Here is a 10,845-nt window from a genome sequence, read left to right as displayed (position 1 = left end):
TACAGTATTTGAAAAATAATGTGTTTTTTGAACATTAAAGCATGTCAACATATTCTGTTACACCAAATACACAAAATAATGATCTTTAAAAAAGCATGAGTCAGCTGTCTTAACTGTGGCTTGTGTACTGCAAACACATACCAGCTTCCTCACTGTGTCTGTCACGCGACTCTGTTGTCCTTTCGGGCTTGAACTGATGGTAAAACTAATGACATTATTTACTGTCTTTACATTTATTTTGAAAGATGAAGCTCGCGTTTATGGTAAGGGGCGTTACATTTCCGACGTTTTGCTTGCGGTGTTCGGCCAATCACAGTGCACTGGGTCAGCTGGCCAATCAGAGCGGACTGCGCTTGTCAAAGGAGGGGGCTTTGTAGAAAACTATGTGTTTAAGAGAGGCGGGGCATAGAGGACCTACAATAATGTACAGTATTTGAAAAATAATGTGTTTTTTGAACATTAAAGCATGTCAACATATTCTGTTACACCAAATACACAAAATAATTATCTTTAAAATAGCATCATATGACCCCTTTAAAAAAATCTAATGAGAGGTCAGAGTCATGGCCTAGCAGCCAATACTCTGAGCTATGTTGTTCATTCAGAGGATGCAAGTTTGAGTCTGTTGAAAGTTTGAAACAGGGAGAAGAGTAATTTCAACCTGTTCTCCCTTGTCATTTCCTGTCCCACTTCTCTACCACAGCTCTCAATACTAGAGGGAAAAAAACAAACATAAAACTTAATAAAAGAAAGACTTGAGATTAAACTAGCTTATTTAGATAAATCTCAGTGAATAAAGTGTGTTTTAACGTGTGTTTTAATTTTAAATGTTTTAAAAAGGCATTTAGGAAATGTTTAGTTTAATGAGGTCTGACAACAGAGTAGATTATCTCATCCTAATGACAATTTATTACTACCATTAGGCCTGTCGCGATAATTAAATAACCGTCTAATCGCGATTATTTGATCTAACCGCGGTTGTTTCAGACAACCGCGATTATGGTGCTTTTTATACGAGACAAGGGGGAGTCATACACCAAACAGTTATATGGAAACGAAAGTGGTTCACATTCAACCCGTTCTTTATCATAAGTAGTATTATTTGTGATTTGAATTTTGTGAGTTTTTCTTTTGCGATTATATATTTTTATTCAAATGTAGTTTTTCTCTGTAATGAGGAAATTAGTATTTAGTGGATTGCGTTTAACAAAGGGTTTAAAAGAGTTACCATTAGTTCCACAAACACAGTACTGATATTCTGTAGTGGTGTAGGAAAAAAATAGCGCTGGTGTTGGATCGGTATTGGCCGATTCTTAGAATTTGGAATACTCTATGTAATCTCACACTGCAAAATAATAACTCAAAAATATTAGATAACATTATAATTATTTACTGATCCCTTAAATTAATCACAATTATATAAAGGAAGCCATAAAAACAGACAATTAATCATGATAATCGTCATAATCGCCAAAGCCCTAAAACAGACAATTAATCGCAATAACCGTGACTATTTTTAGACAATTAATCATCAGCCAAATTTCATAATCGTGACAGCCCTAACTACCATTATTCTTAACAGTCAAGAGTGAACTGTTCAACAGCAGGAAAATGTGGTGCTTAAAAACATATTATTTGGCTTAAAGACCTAGTCTATGTTCATTTACTCACCACCATGTCCTTCCAACTTTGTATGACTATTGTTCCTCTTCAAAACAAAATGAACATATTTTTAGCAAAACTCGAGAGATTTCTGTCCTTCAGTTGAAAGTCTATTCCACTTTTGAGCTTCCATAAGAACCAATAAGGTCTGTTCTCGTGTATCAATCGAGTACAGTTGAGCTTCCGTGCTGACGATATTTGATGAGCTCCATGTATGAGTGTTGACCAATGTTTATTTGTGAATTAATTAAATCTGTTCATCATATAACATGATAGAATCTCTTCAAAAGACGTGAATCGCCCAATTCATATTGATTACTTTTATGATGTCTTTATGAACTTTCTGAAACGTCAAAGTTTTGGTGGAATGGACTTCAAAGGAGGGACAGAAATCTTTCATTAAAATTTCATTAAAAATATCTTCATTTGTGTTTCGAAGTTGAAAAATAAGTCTTAAGTGTTTGGAATGAAATGAGGGTGAGTAAATGATGACATAATTTTCATTTTTGGGTGAACCGATTCTTTACAGGCAATATATGTGAAGGTTTTAAGCAATGCAGTGATACAGCAGCCGGTTTTCATAGTCTGGGCTCAGTAAACGGATTTAAAAAAGTATGTTTTTAATGTTTCAGGACAAAGACTGCTAAACATACATCAACAGATTCATAAAAATAACTAATCCCTATGACATCAACAAAGAGCAACGGAAGATAATGTACAGCAGTATTTTAAAATACAAGACAATACAACAATTTACAGGTCGCAATTGAGGCTGAGAGCAGAAATGTTTGTTTAGTTATTCTGCTCTCACCTAATGTTACTGTAAATTAAATAGGCCAGTATGAGCAGAATATGGGCAAAATGACTGTAAAATACATCTATAAAGAAGCCCACCCAAAAGCTTACACACAGATCTGTCATTGGCCTACTTCCATCTACTGAACATCTGTGTGCGTAAAGGCAAAAGGAGCATGATTTACTCCTAAATATGTGTGCATGTTTGTGTATGACAAAAAGAGAGAAACGCTGACTGACCATGTTTTCTCTTATGGAAATACTGGAGATGTTGTCTCTTACAGTACTTCTCTGTATTTTATTAAGTTTGGATATTTTTTAATCAACTCATCAAATCATAAAAATATACAAGAATTGCAAAATGTAGGCCATGAGACCACATGATGTGTATTCCTCAGTATCTTGGCTTCGTTCTCACTGTCTTTATCTAATATTGACCAGAATTACTTGTTTTGATTTGCACAAATATAAACATTCAGTTATGGTGGATATTCTAAAGAACACCTGATCTCATTGTAATTAACACATCAGATTCTGATTATGTATCCAGATTAAGCCAATAGCCTACTACAGTTTCTACATTATAGCAATTTATACTGCTCTTGTGTGTTATTTTTAAGGACATGGCTGAGAATTAACGAATGAGTGCATTTCTAGTACCTCCAAATAATAGGAAGTTATTCATAATATTCTAAATTTTTAAGGAATATTCCTCTAAAATCATAATATTTCACTATAATGAATGAGTGCTTCTCTAATACCTCCAAACAGTAAAGCAGAATAAAGAAACCATAATATAAGCACCCAATCAAAATCAATAAAAGCAAAAGTAAATGTGCATGTGCATGTGGCCATTAAGAAAGAATAAAGAGAATGTTAGAAATGCAGACACAAAGGAAAAGCATCGGAGATATGTCTGGAATATGAAGATTCCATAAACGAATCACCTGAACTGCACCAGACTGAAGGACGCATTTCAGAGGTGTGATGAAGATGTTTGTAAACAGCTTCAATGAAAATCCGCTGAAAGTGAATGAGCTGTTGCTTTCTCTCGTGCATTTTCATTAACTGGTTCGTTACGTGCATTTTGAATTAAGTCGACGGAATTAAAGCAGGCGACAAGACATAAATAACCGAGATGTTGTTGAATATGGTGGATTTCAAATCGCTCTCAGTCCAGCTGCAAAATTATAATATAATTATAATACATATAATTTATTATAATGAGAATCACTTAAAATGACACTCTGTGTCGTTGCAGTTCTTTCTGTGGCTACATTGGATCTTGCATAATATCACTGTTATGGTATGCAACATTCAGGAGCAGTAAGAATAAACAGAATCGAATGTCATGATAGCGAATTCATAATAAAATATTCCCATAAATGAAAATATATGTAAATTACCGTTTATTGGAAAGACTCTTCATTCCTTCGTCGCTGGAAACATGGGAGGTAAAGCAAAGCGAATACTAAAATCCCGTGGATACAATAGCTGTATGTAACAGCATTGAGAGGAGCGCAAAGCAGCACGTCAGAGCGTACAGGCTGTACATCCCTATGACATCAACAAAGAGCAACGGAAGATAATGTACAGCAGTATTTTAAAATACAAGACAATACAACAATTTACAGGTCGCAATTGAGGCTGAGAGCAGAAATGTTTGTTTAGTTATTCTGCTCTCACCTAATGTTACTGTAAATTAAATAGGCCAGTATGAGCAGAATATGGGCAAAATGACTGTAAAATACATCTATAAAGAAGCCCACCCAAAAGCTTACACACAGATCTGTCATTGGCCTACTTCCATCTACTGAACATCTGTGTGCGTAAAGGCAAAAGGAGCATGATTTACTCCTAAATATGTGTGCATGTTTGTGTATGACAAAAAGAGAGAAACGCTGACTGACCATGTTTTCTCTTATGGAAATACTGGAGATGTTGTCTCTTACAGTACTTCTCTGTATTTTATTAAGTTTGGATATTTTTTAATCAACTCATCAAATCATAAAAATATACAAGAATTGCAAAATGTAGGCCATGAGACCACATGATGTGTATTCCTCAGTATCTTGGCTTCGTTCTCACTGTCTTTATCTAATATTGACCAGAATTACTTGTTTTGATTTGCACAAATATAAACATTCAGTTATGGTGGATATTCTAAAGAACACCTGATCTCATTGTAATTAACACATCAGATTCTGATTATGTATCCAGATTAAGCCAATAGCCTACTACAGTTTCTACATTATAGCAATTTATACTGCTCTTGTGTGTTATTTTTAAGGACATGGCTGAGAATTAACGAATGAGTGCATTTCTAGTACCTCCAAATAATAGGAAGTTATTCATAATATTCTAAATTTTTAAGGAATATTCCTCTAAAATCATAATATTTCACTATAATGAATGAGTGCTTCTCTAATACCTCCAAACAGTAAAGCAGAATAAAGAAACCATAATATAAGCACCCAATCAAAATCAATAAAAGCAAAAGTAAATGTGCATGTGCATGTGGCCATTAAGAAAGAATAAAGAGAATGTTAGAAATGCAGACACAAAGGAAAAGCATCGGAGATATGTCTGGAATATGAAGATTCCATAAACGAATCACCTGAACTGCACCAGACTGAAGGACGCATTTCAGAGGTGTGATGAAGATGTTTGTAAACAGCTTCAATGAAAATCCGCTGAAAGTGAATGAGCTGTTGCTTTCTCTCGTGCATTTTCATTAACTGGTTCGTTACGTGCATTTTGAATTAAGTCGACGGAATTAAAGCAGGCGACAAGACATAAATAACCGAGATGTTGTTGAATATGGTGGATTTCAAATCGCTCTCAGTCCAGCTGCAAAATTATAATATAATTATAATACATATAATTTATTATAATGAGAATCACTTAAAATGACACTCTGTGTCGTTGCAGTTCTTTCTGTGGCTACATTGGATCTTGCATAATATCACTGTTATGGTATGCAACATTCAGGAGCAGTAAGAATAAACAGAATCGAATGTCATGATAGCGAATTCATAATAAAATATTCCCATAAATGAAAATATATGTAAATTACCGTTTATTGGAAAGACTCTTCATTCCTTCGTCGCTGGAAACATGGGAGGTAAAGCAAAGCGAATACTAAAATCCCGTGGATACAATAGCTGTATGTAACAGCATTGAGAGGAGCGCAAAGCAGCACGTCAGAGCGTACAGGCTGTACAGTTCGATCCTGGCTGGCAGCTGGTCACGTGATCTGCCAGTAAAGCCTGCTGTCTGCCAAGGAAAGATTGGACCGCCACTGGCAGGGTAGGTCACGTGACAAGCTACCAACTATGGAAATGGTGACTGTCCATATAGGCATCTACTGAGCAAGCGCATCTGCACCTCTCAGTGTCTAAAGAATGTCATGCAAACTTTATACAAAATATCTAAACATTTTGGTGTGGTTTGTGTTGAGCCTTAAAGGGATAGTTCACCCAAAAATTCTGTCATCATTTACGTTGTTCTATCCAAACCTGTATGAGTTTCTTTCTTCTGAACGCAAAAGAAGATATTTTGAAAAATGTTGGTAACCAAACAGTTAGTATTTATAGTAACAGATAGTCCCACCACCCCCATACCATATGAGTCAACTTGTCAACTGTGTGGTTACCACTAGGCCTATTCTTCAGAATGTCTTCTTTCGTGTTGAACCGAAGAAAATAAACTCATACAGGTTTGAGACAACTTGACAACTTGTATTATTTTTTAGGTGAACTATCCATTTAATGTAACGATAAACAGAGAACCAAGACCCTAATCTAAGACCTAAACTAATAACTGAAAATTAATAAATAAATAATATAGGCTACTTTGAAGTAATGCCATGTGGGCTGAATGAAAATTAGGTGAAAACGTAAAATTAAGCACTTGTAAATAAGAGTTAATTTATTACTGAAATGCCATTTGAGGTTTTTAAGAGGCACTTGCTCTTCCCATGTTCAAATTTAAAACACAATAACCTTTCAAATAATATTCAGGATATGGGACAGACAGGCAAAAAGACAGACAGATAGCCAGAAAGATGTCTGTTGTCAACAAATCGAAGAGAGAAATAGTGCAATTGTGCCCTCTGCTGGTGATTGCGTGATAATGTAGCCTATCTGGTGGATTTTATTTAAATATTGAACATAATATGTTAAATTAGGTCTACTAATTTAAAAGCTCGACTATAGTGATGTTTTACATTTCATTGCAAGGTTCTCTCTGTTCTATCAGTGACATACAGTAATTTACTGAATGCCCCACTCAGCAATAGATAGATAGATAGATAGATAGATAGATAGATAGTACAATCCCATTCTGAATAGAGCTGTCACAGTTTGTCTCAGTTGCTTTCGCTTTTGACATTTTTTTTTTCGCTCAAAACAATAGGTTCAAATCTCTGAACAATTAGTTTCTTGTTCACTCCAGATTTGACTTTCTTGTTCATTTAAGCAAATTGCACATGTATTGTGCAAAAGAGTAAATACCAACTGAATTGTCTTCAATTTAAACAATCACGAAATGCACATGATTTGCTCAAAACTGATGAGCTGATTCTCAGTCAAATTGTCATTGCTTTTCAACAAGCTTCTAAACATTCTTTCTTCATGTGAACCATTACATGCAAAATCATCCATCAAAATCTGTCAGACACACGTAGCCTATATTCCATAAATATGCATGGAATGTTTTCGGTTTACATGTAGGGCCCTGACACATAAAATGTACAGAATTATTTCATTAATTTTGTTGGCATTGGCCAATTAACTGACACAATAATGTTTTTCAATAGAGCTGTAATGTTGCCTCAACACTCAACAGCTGTGATTTGTAACAAAGGCAGTTGCACAGTTTAGTGTTTATACTCAATAAGATAACTTCATACAGCAGATTTTAAATTGATCCCACTAATATTCTTTAGGCGGTGTAGTCGTCTGTAATAGGTTTGTGTGTCAAATTAAGCTAAAGTTTGATTGTGACAAAAGAGAATATGCTTTTGACTAAAATATTTGGCGAAGTTTGAGGTTTGTACAAGTTGGTGTGTAGTTTTGAGATTGTGTTTATAATTGTGAGAAAATGGTGAATTATTTCATGATAGTTTGTGCTAGCAATCAAGAAAAACTGTAATATGCATTTTTTTAAAATAAATAGATACTAGACTATTGTTTCAATGAAGGAGAATCAGGAGAATCTTACTATTATCATTATTTACCAGCAACGCTGTATGTTCACTGCTATCAAGATGCTAATGTCACATGTTGGTAGTAATAGAGAGCAATGAAAGGACACACTTGTAGATGTAATGTGGGATTATTAACAGCATGTCAACAAACGTATAGAAGATAAGTAGCAAAGGGTGGGGAAAAGGAGTGGAAAAGTAAACACAATCAATTCAGTCATTGTATCATAGACACTGCCCTAAACATGCAGCTCAAAAAAAAAAAAAAATGAAACCACTAAGAAAGAAAAAGGCATTGTAAATATACAGTGAAATATTGTATGAATGAAATTTTGCATTAAGGACATTAAGCAGATGTAGCCGTGGTCCAACACAGTCCAAATTCAGTTAAATTCATCCACAGTTATTCAGTTATCTCTGCAATACTTCTATGAAGATCAAATCATTTATATAGTAGCTTCATAGTCTGTACACTCCTGACTCCATATTTGCATTTAATTTGCAGTGAGTTCCCTTTTTGTCCACTAGGTGGCAAGAAATTACAAGCTAAATGCATTACCACAGATAATCTCAAAGTCCAACATGTGGACACACTGAAGGGTCAAAGGGTTGCATGAGTGTTTCCCTTCTGTTCTGTTTATGCTGGCTTGGCTTTCATCATAGATAGATGAGACATTCCCTTATAGTGAATGAAGCATACAAGGTTACAATCTGGAGTTTTTTTTATTTTACGTCATTAAAATAAACTCAAAACTGATGACAGAATCGATGGAAGAGGTCAATTCTAAACAATTACAGATGAAAGTTTTAGGAATCATGGCCATATTGCTTTACATATTATGGCAGTTGGTGTAGGACGTCTTTTAAATCCTGCCATTCAAACACTGTAGCTTTCAAGTTTTCTCTTCTGTGTTCACTGCAGGTGTGCCGTGCGGTTACGTAAGACTGTTTTTCTGAGGGGATTTGCTGTCTCTGGTGAAAAGCAAGGCACTGGAGTGAGGAGGGCAAGGGCTACGCCTTTTCTTTTGTTCTTTTACCTGTTTCTGAGTATCTTATTGCCTTGTATTATCCAACATACAAATAAAATCCATTCAAGGAAAGAGAAAAAACAGCAGATCACCTGAAATGAACCACTGAAAGTAAATGGAATGAGAAGAAAAATGGGAACACCAAAGACATATACAGTATGTTTAAAAGTTACTAGGCGTTCATGTGATACAACATGGAATTGTTTGAAAATTCAAATGTAAATTACTTTAAATATAGTGAACAAGTTTTCTGGACATGCTGAATACTTAGAGTGCTGTGCAATTTTGCTTTGAACCGACATTTTGTCATCTTCTACAAAAGTCTCTCTGAGGACTTTGGGTCATATGCGTTAGTCATCCTACTTTTTCAAACAACTGAGATGTGTTTGAAGGATGGCATTTCTTAATCGAATGACAACCATCCCAACTGCTAAGAACTTCAAAAGGGTAGTGGAAATCTGATGTGTTCATAAATTCAATGGAAGTATGCCTATATAATAGACTTTTATGACCCTCTATGATTGTCTTGAAATGAGAGATTCAACCCAACTAATCTGTTAACTCTTGTTTTGTATAGTCAGGTTTAGTTTCATCCCACGTAGTCTGTTTGACTTCAGTGAACGCAGTGAATGTCTTTTGTTTATTTATGCACTTCAGACGTCACGTTTACCATGACGTTTTTCATTTGATTGAAGAGCTCTGATGTGAAAATCCATTCAAGACTCAATATCCTTTATACTGATAAAAACAGTATACTGTATGTGTGTGAATGTGTGAGAGAGTTTCTCTGCAAGATGTCCCCTTTCATTTGTTGTGGAAATTAGAGTGTCTGTATGAGGGTGTGTGCCTGTTTGCGTGTCAATGTGTGTTTCAGGGTGCGGACAATGGGGCATGGTTATAATAGCTAGCAGAATTTGAGAGTGGGCGCTTTTGTCGGTTAAGTATTTTAGAAGACATATTGAAAATTGAAGAATTGGCCCATATTTAGTAGGAACAATACAAGCCTGAGGCACTGCAACCTGATTCAGTGTTTTTAGGCAGACCCTTTTCCTTCAGCATGAGAGTGAATGGCAGTACAGGTGGAGACCTTGAACAGTTCTCTTTTTATGTGTATGAGGAGGTGGGGGAGACTGTGTTTGATTTGGCACAGAGCAGAATGTGCTCTGTACAGATAAAGGTATAGATGTACAGTAGCACAAGCGGTCAATGACCCTTGGGATTGTCTTTTTTTCCTGCTCTACACATTAATATATTTGCCATGCATTGCCTTTTAGATATACATTATATTATTAATATTATTATGGCAATAAAACTTATCCCTTATTGCCCTTTTCTTGCTTTTAAAATGTGACAGGCAGACAGACAGACAGATATTTCACAATATTTATTAAATCACCTGTGTTGAATGTAATTTCCTGTGGGTGTAGCCAATTCAGATTTACACCAGAGATGGACGTTTTATTGGGAGAAATCATGGTCCTCCACCATTGGCCAATAACCCTCTTGCATCACATGTACCTTGACAGCCAATCACATTATAGCCAGACATCATTGATCTTCTGTCTTGTGCTTTGTTTACACCAGTGAACTGAAAAGTTGCCGGTTCTTAAAATCTGAATTTATATCAGAAGCATCTTAATAGTAATTTGCTTTTAACAAAAATATTAAATGATCAGAAAAAAAGTACTACAGCATTCACATTTTTGCTCACTACTGTTCAAAAAGTGTAATGCTTTTCTTCAGAAAGGGCACATTAAATTGATCAATTTGTAATGTAAATAATGTAAAATGTATAATGTAAAAAAATATATAGATTTCAAATAAATACTGTTCTTTTGAACATTCTATTCATCATAGCATCCTGTAATTTCCGCTTTTCCATCACAGGAATACATTGCATTTTAAAATATATTACAATAGAAAACAGTTATTTTAAGTTAAAATAATATTTCACATTATTATTGTTTTTACTGTGTTTTTTATTAAATAAATTTAGATTTGGTGATCATATAAGACTTCTTTCAAAAACATGAAATAATCTGACCCCAGTGGTTGTGTCCAGAGTTCTCGACTGGAGATTGTCAGAGCGTGTCAAAGCAATGTTACAGACACACTCCTAGACAGAGGCCTTTCCTTGTTTTTTACATTCTTGCA

The 10,845-nt window shown here is 35.0% G+C and overlaps 1 protein-coding gene across 2 annotated transcripts in view; it reads right to left on the bottom strand.

The window, feature by feature from the left end:
• Window positions 1–5,689, bottom strand: part of LOC107707875 (USP6 N-terminal-like protein) — a 36,362-nt gene extending 30,673 nt beyond the window's left edge. Inside the window, exon 1 of one of the 2 annotated variants that reach the window (XM_016511988.1) lies at window positions 5,534–5,689. The gene's annotated coding sequence lies outside the window, so the exon portion shown is untranslated. Of the gene's footprint in view, window positions 1–3,863; window positions 4,003–5,533 lie in introns of those variants that run through there. The other variant, XM_016511987.1, reaches the window with a different exon arrangement.
• Between the last annotated feature and the right edge of the window lie 5,156 nt (window positions 5,690–10,845).

The sequence above is a fragment of the Sinocyclocheilus rhinocerous genome, unplaced genomic scaffold, assembly GCF_001515625.1.
Source record: "Sinocyclocheilus rhinocerous isolate Xijiao unplaced genomic scaffold, SAMN03320098_v1.1 scaffold2340, whole genome shotgun sequence".
NCBI classification, from domain to species: Eukaryota; Metazoa; Chordata; class Actinopteri; order Cypriniformes; family Cyprinidae; genus Sinocyclocheilus; species Sinocyclocheilus rhinocerous.
The sequence above is the reverse complement of the archived record's forward strand: the minus strand, read 5'-3'. Positions and strand labels throughout refer to the sequence as shown.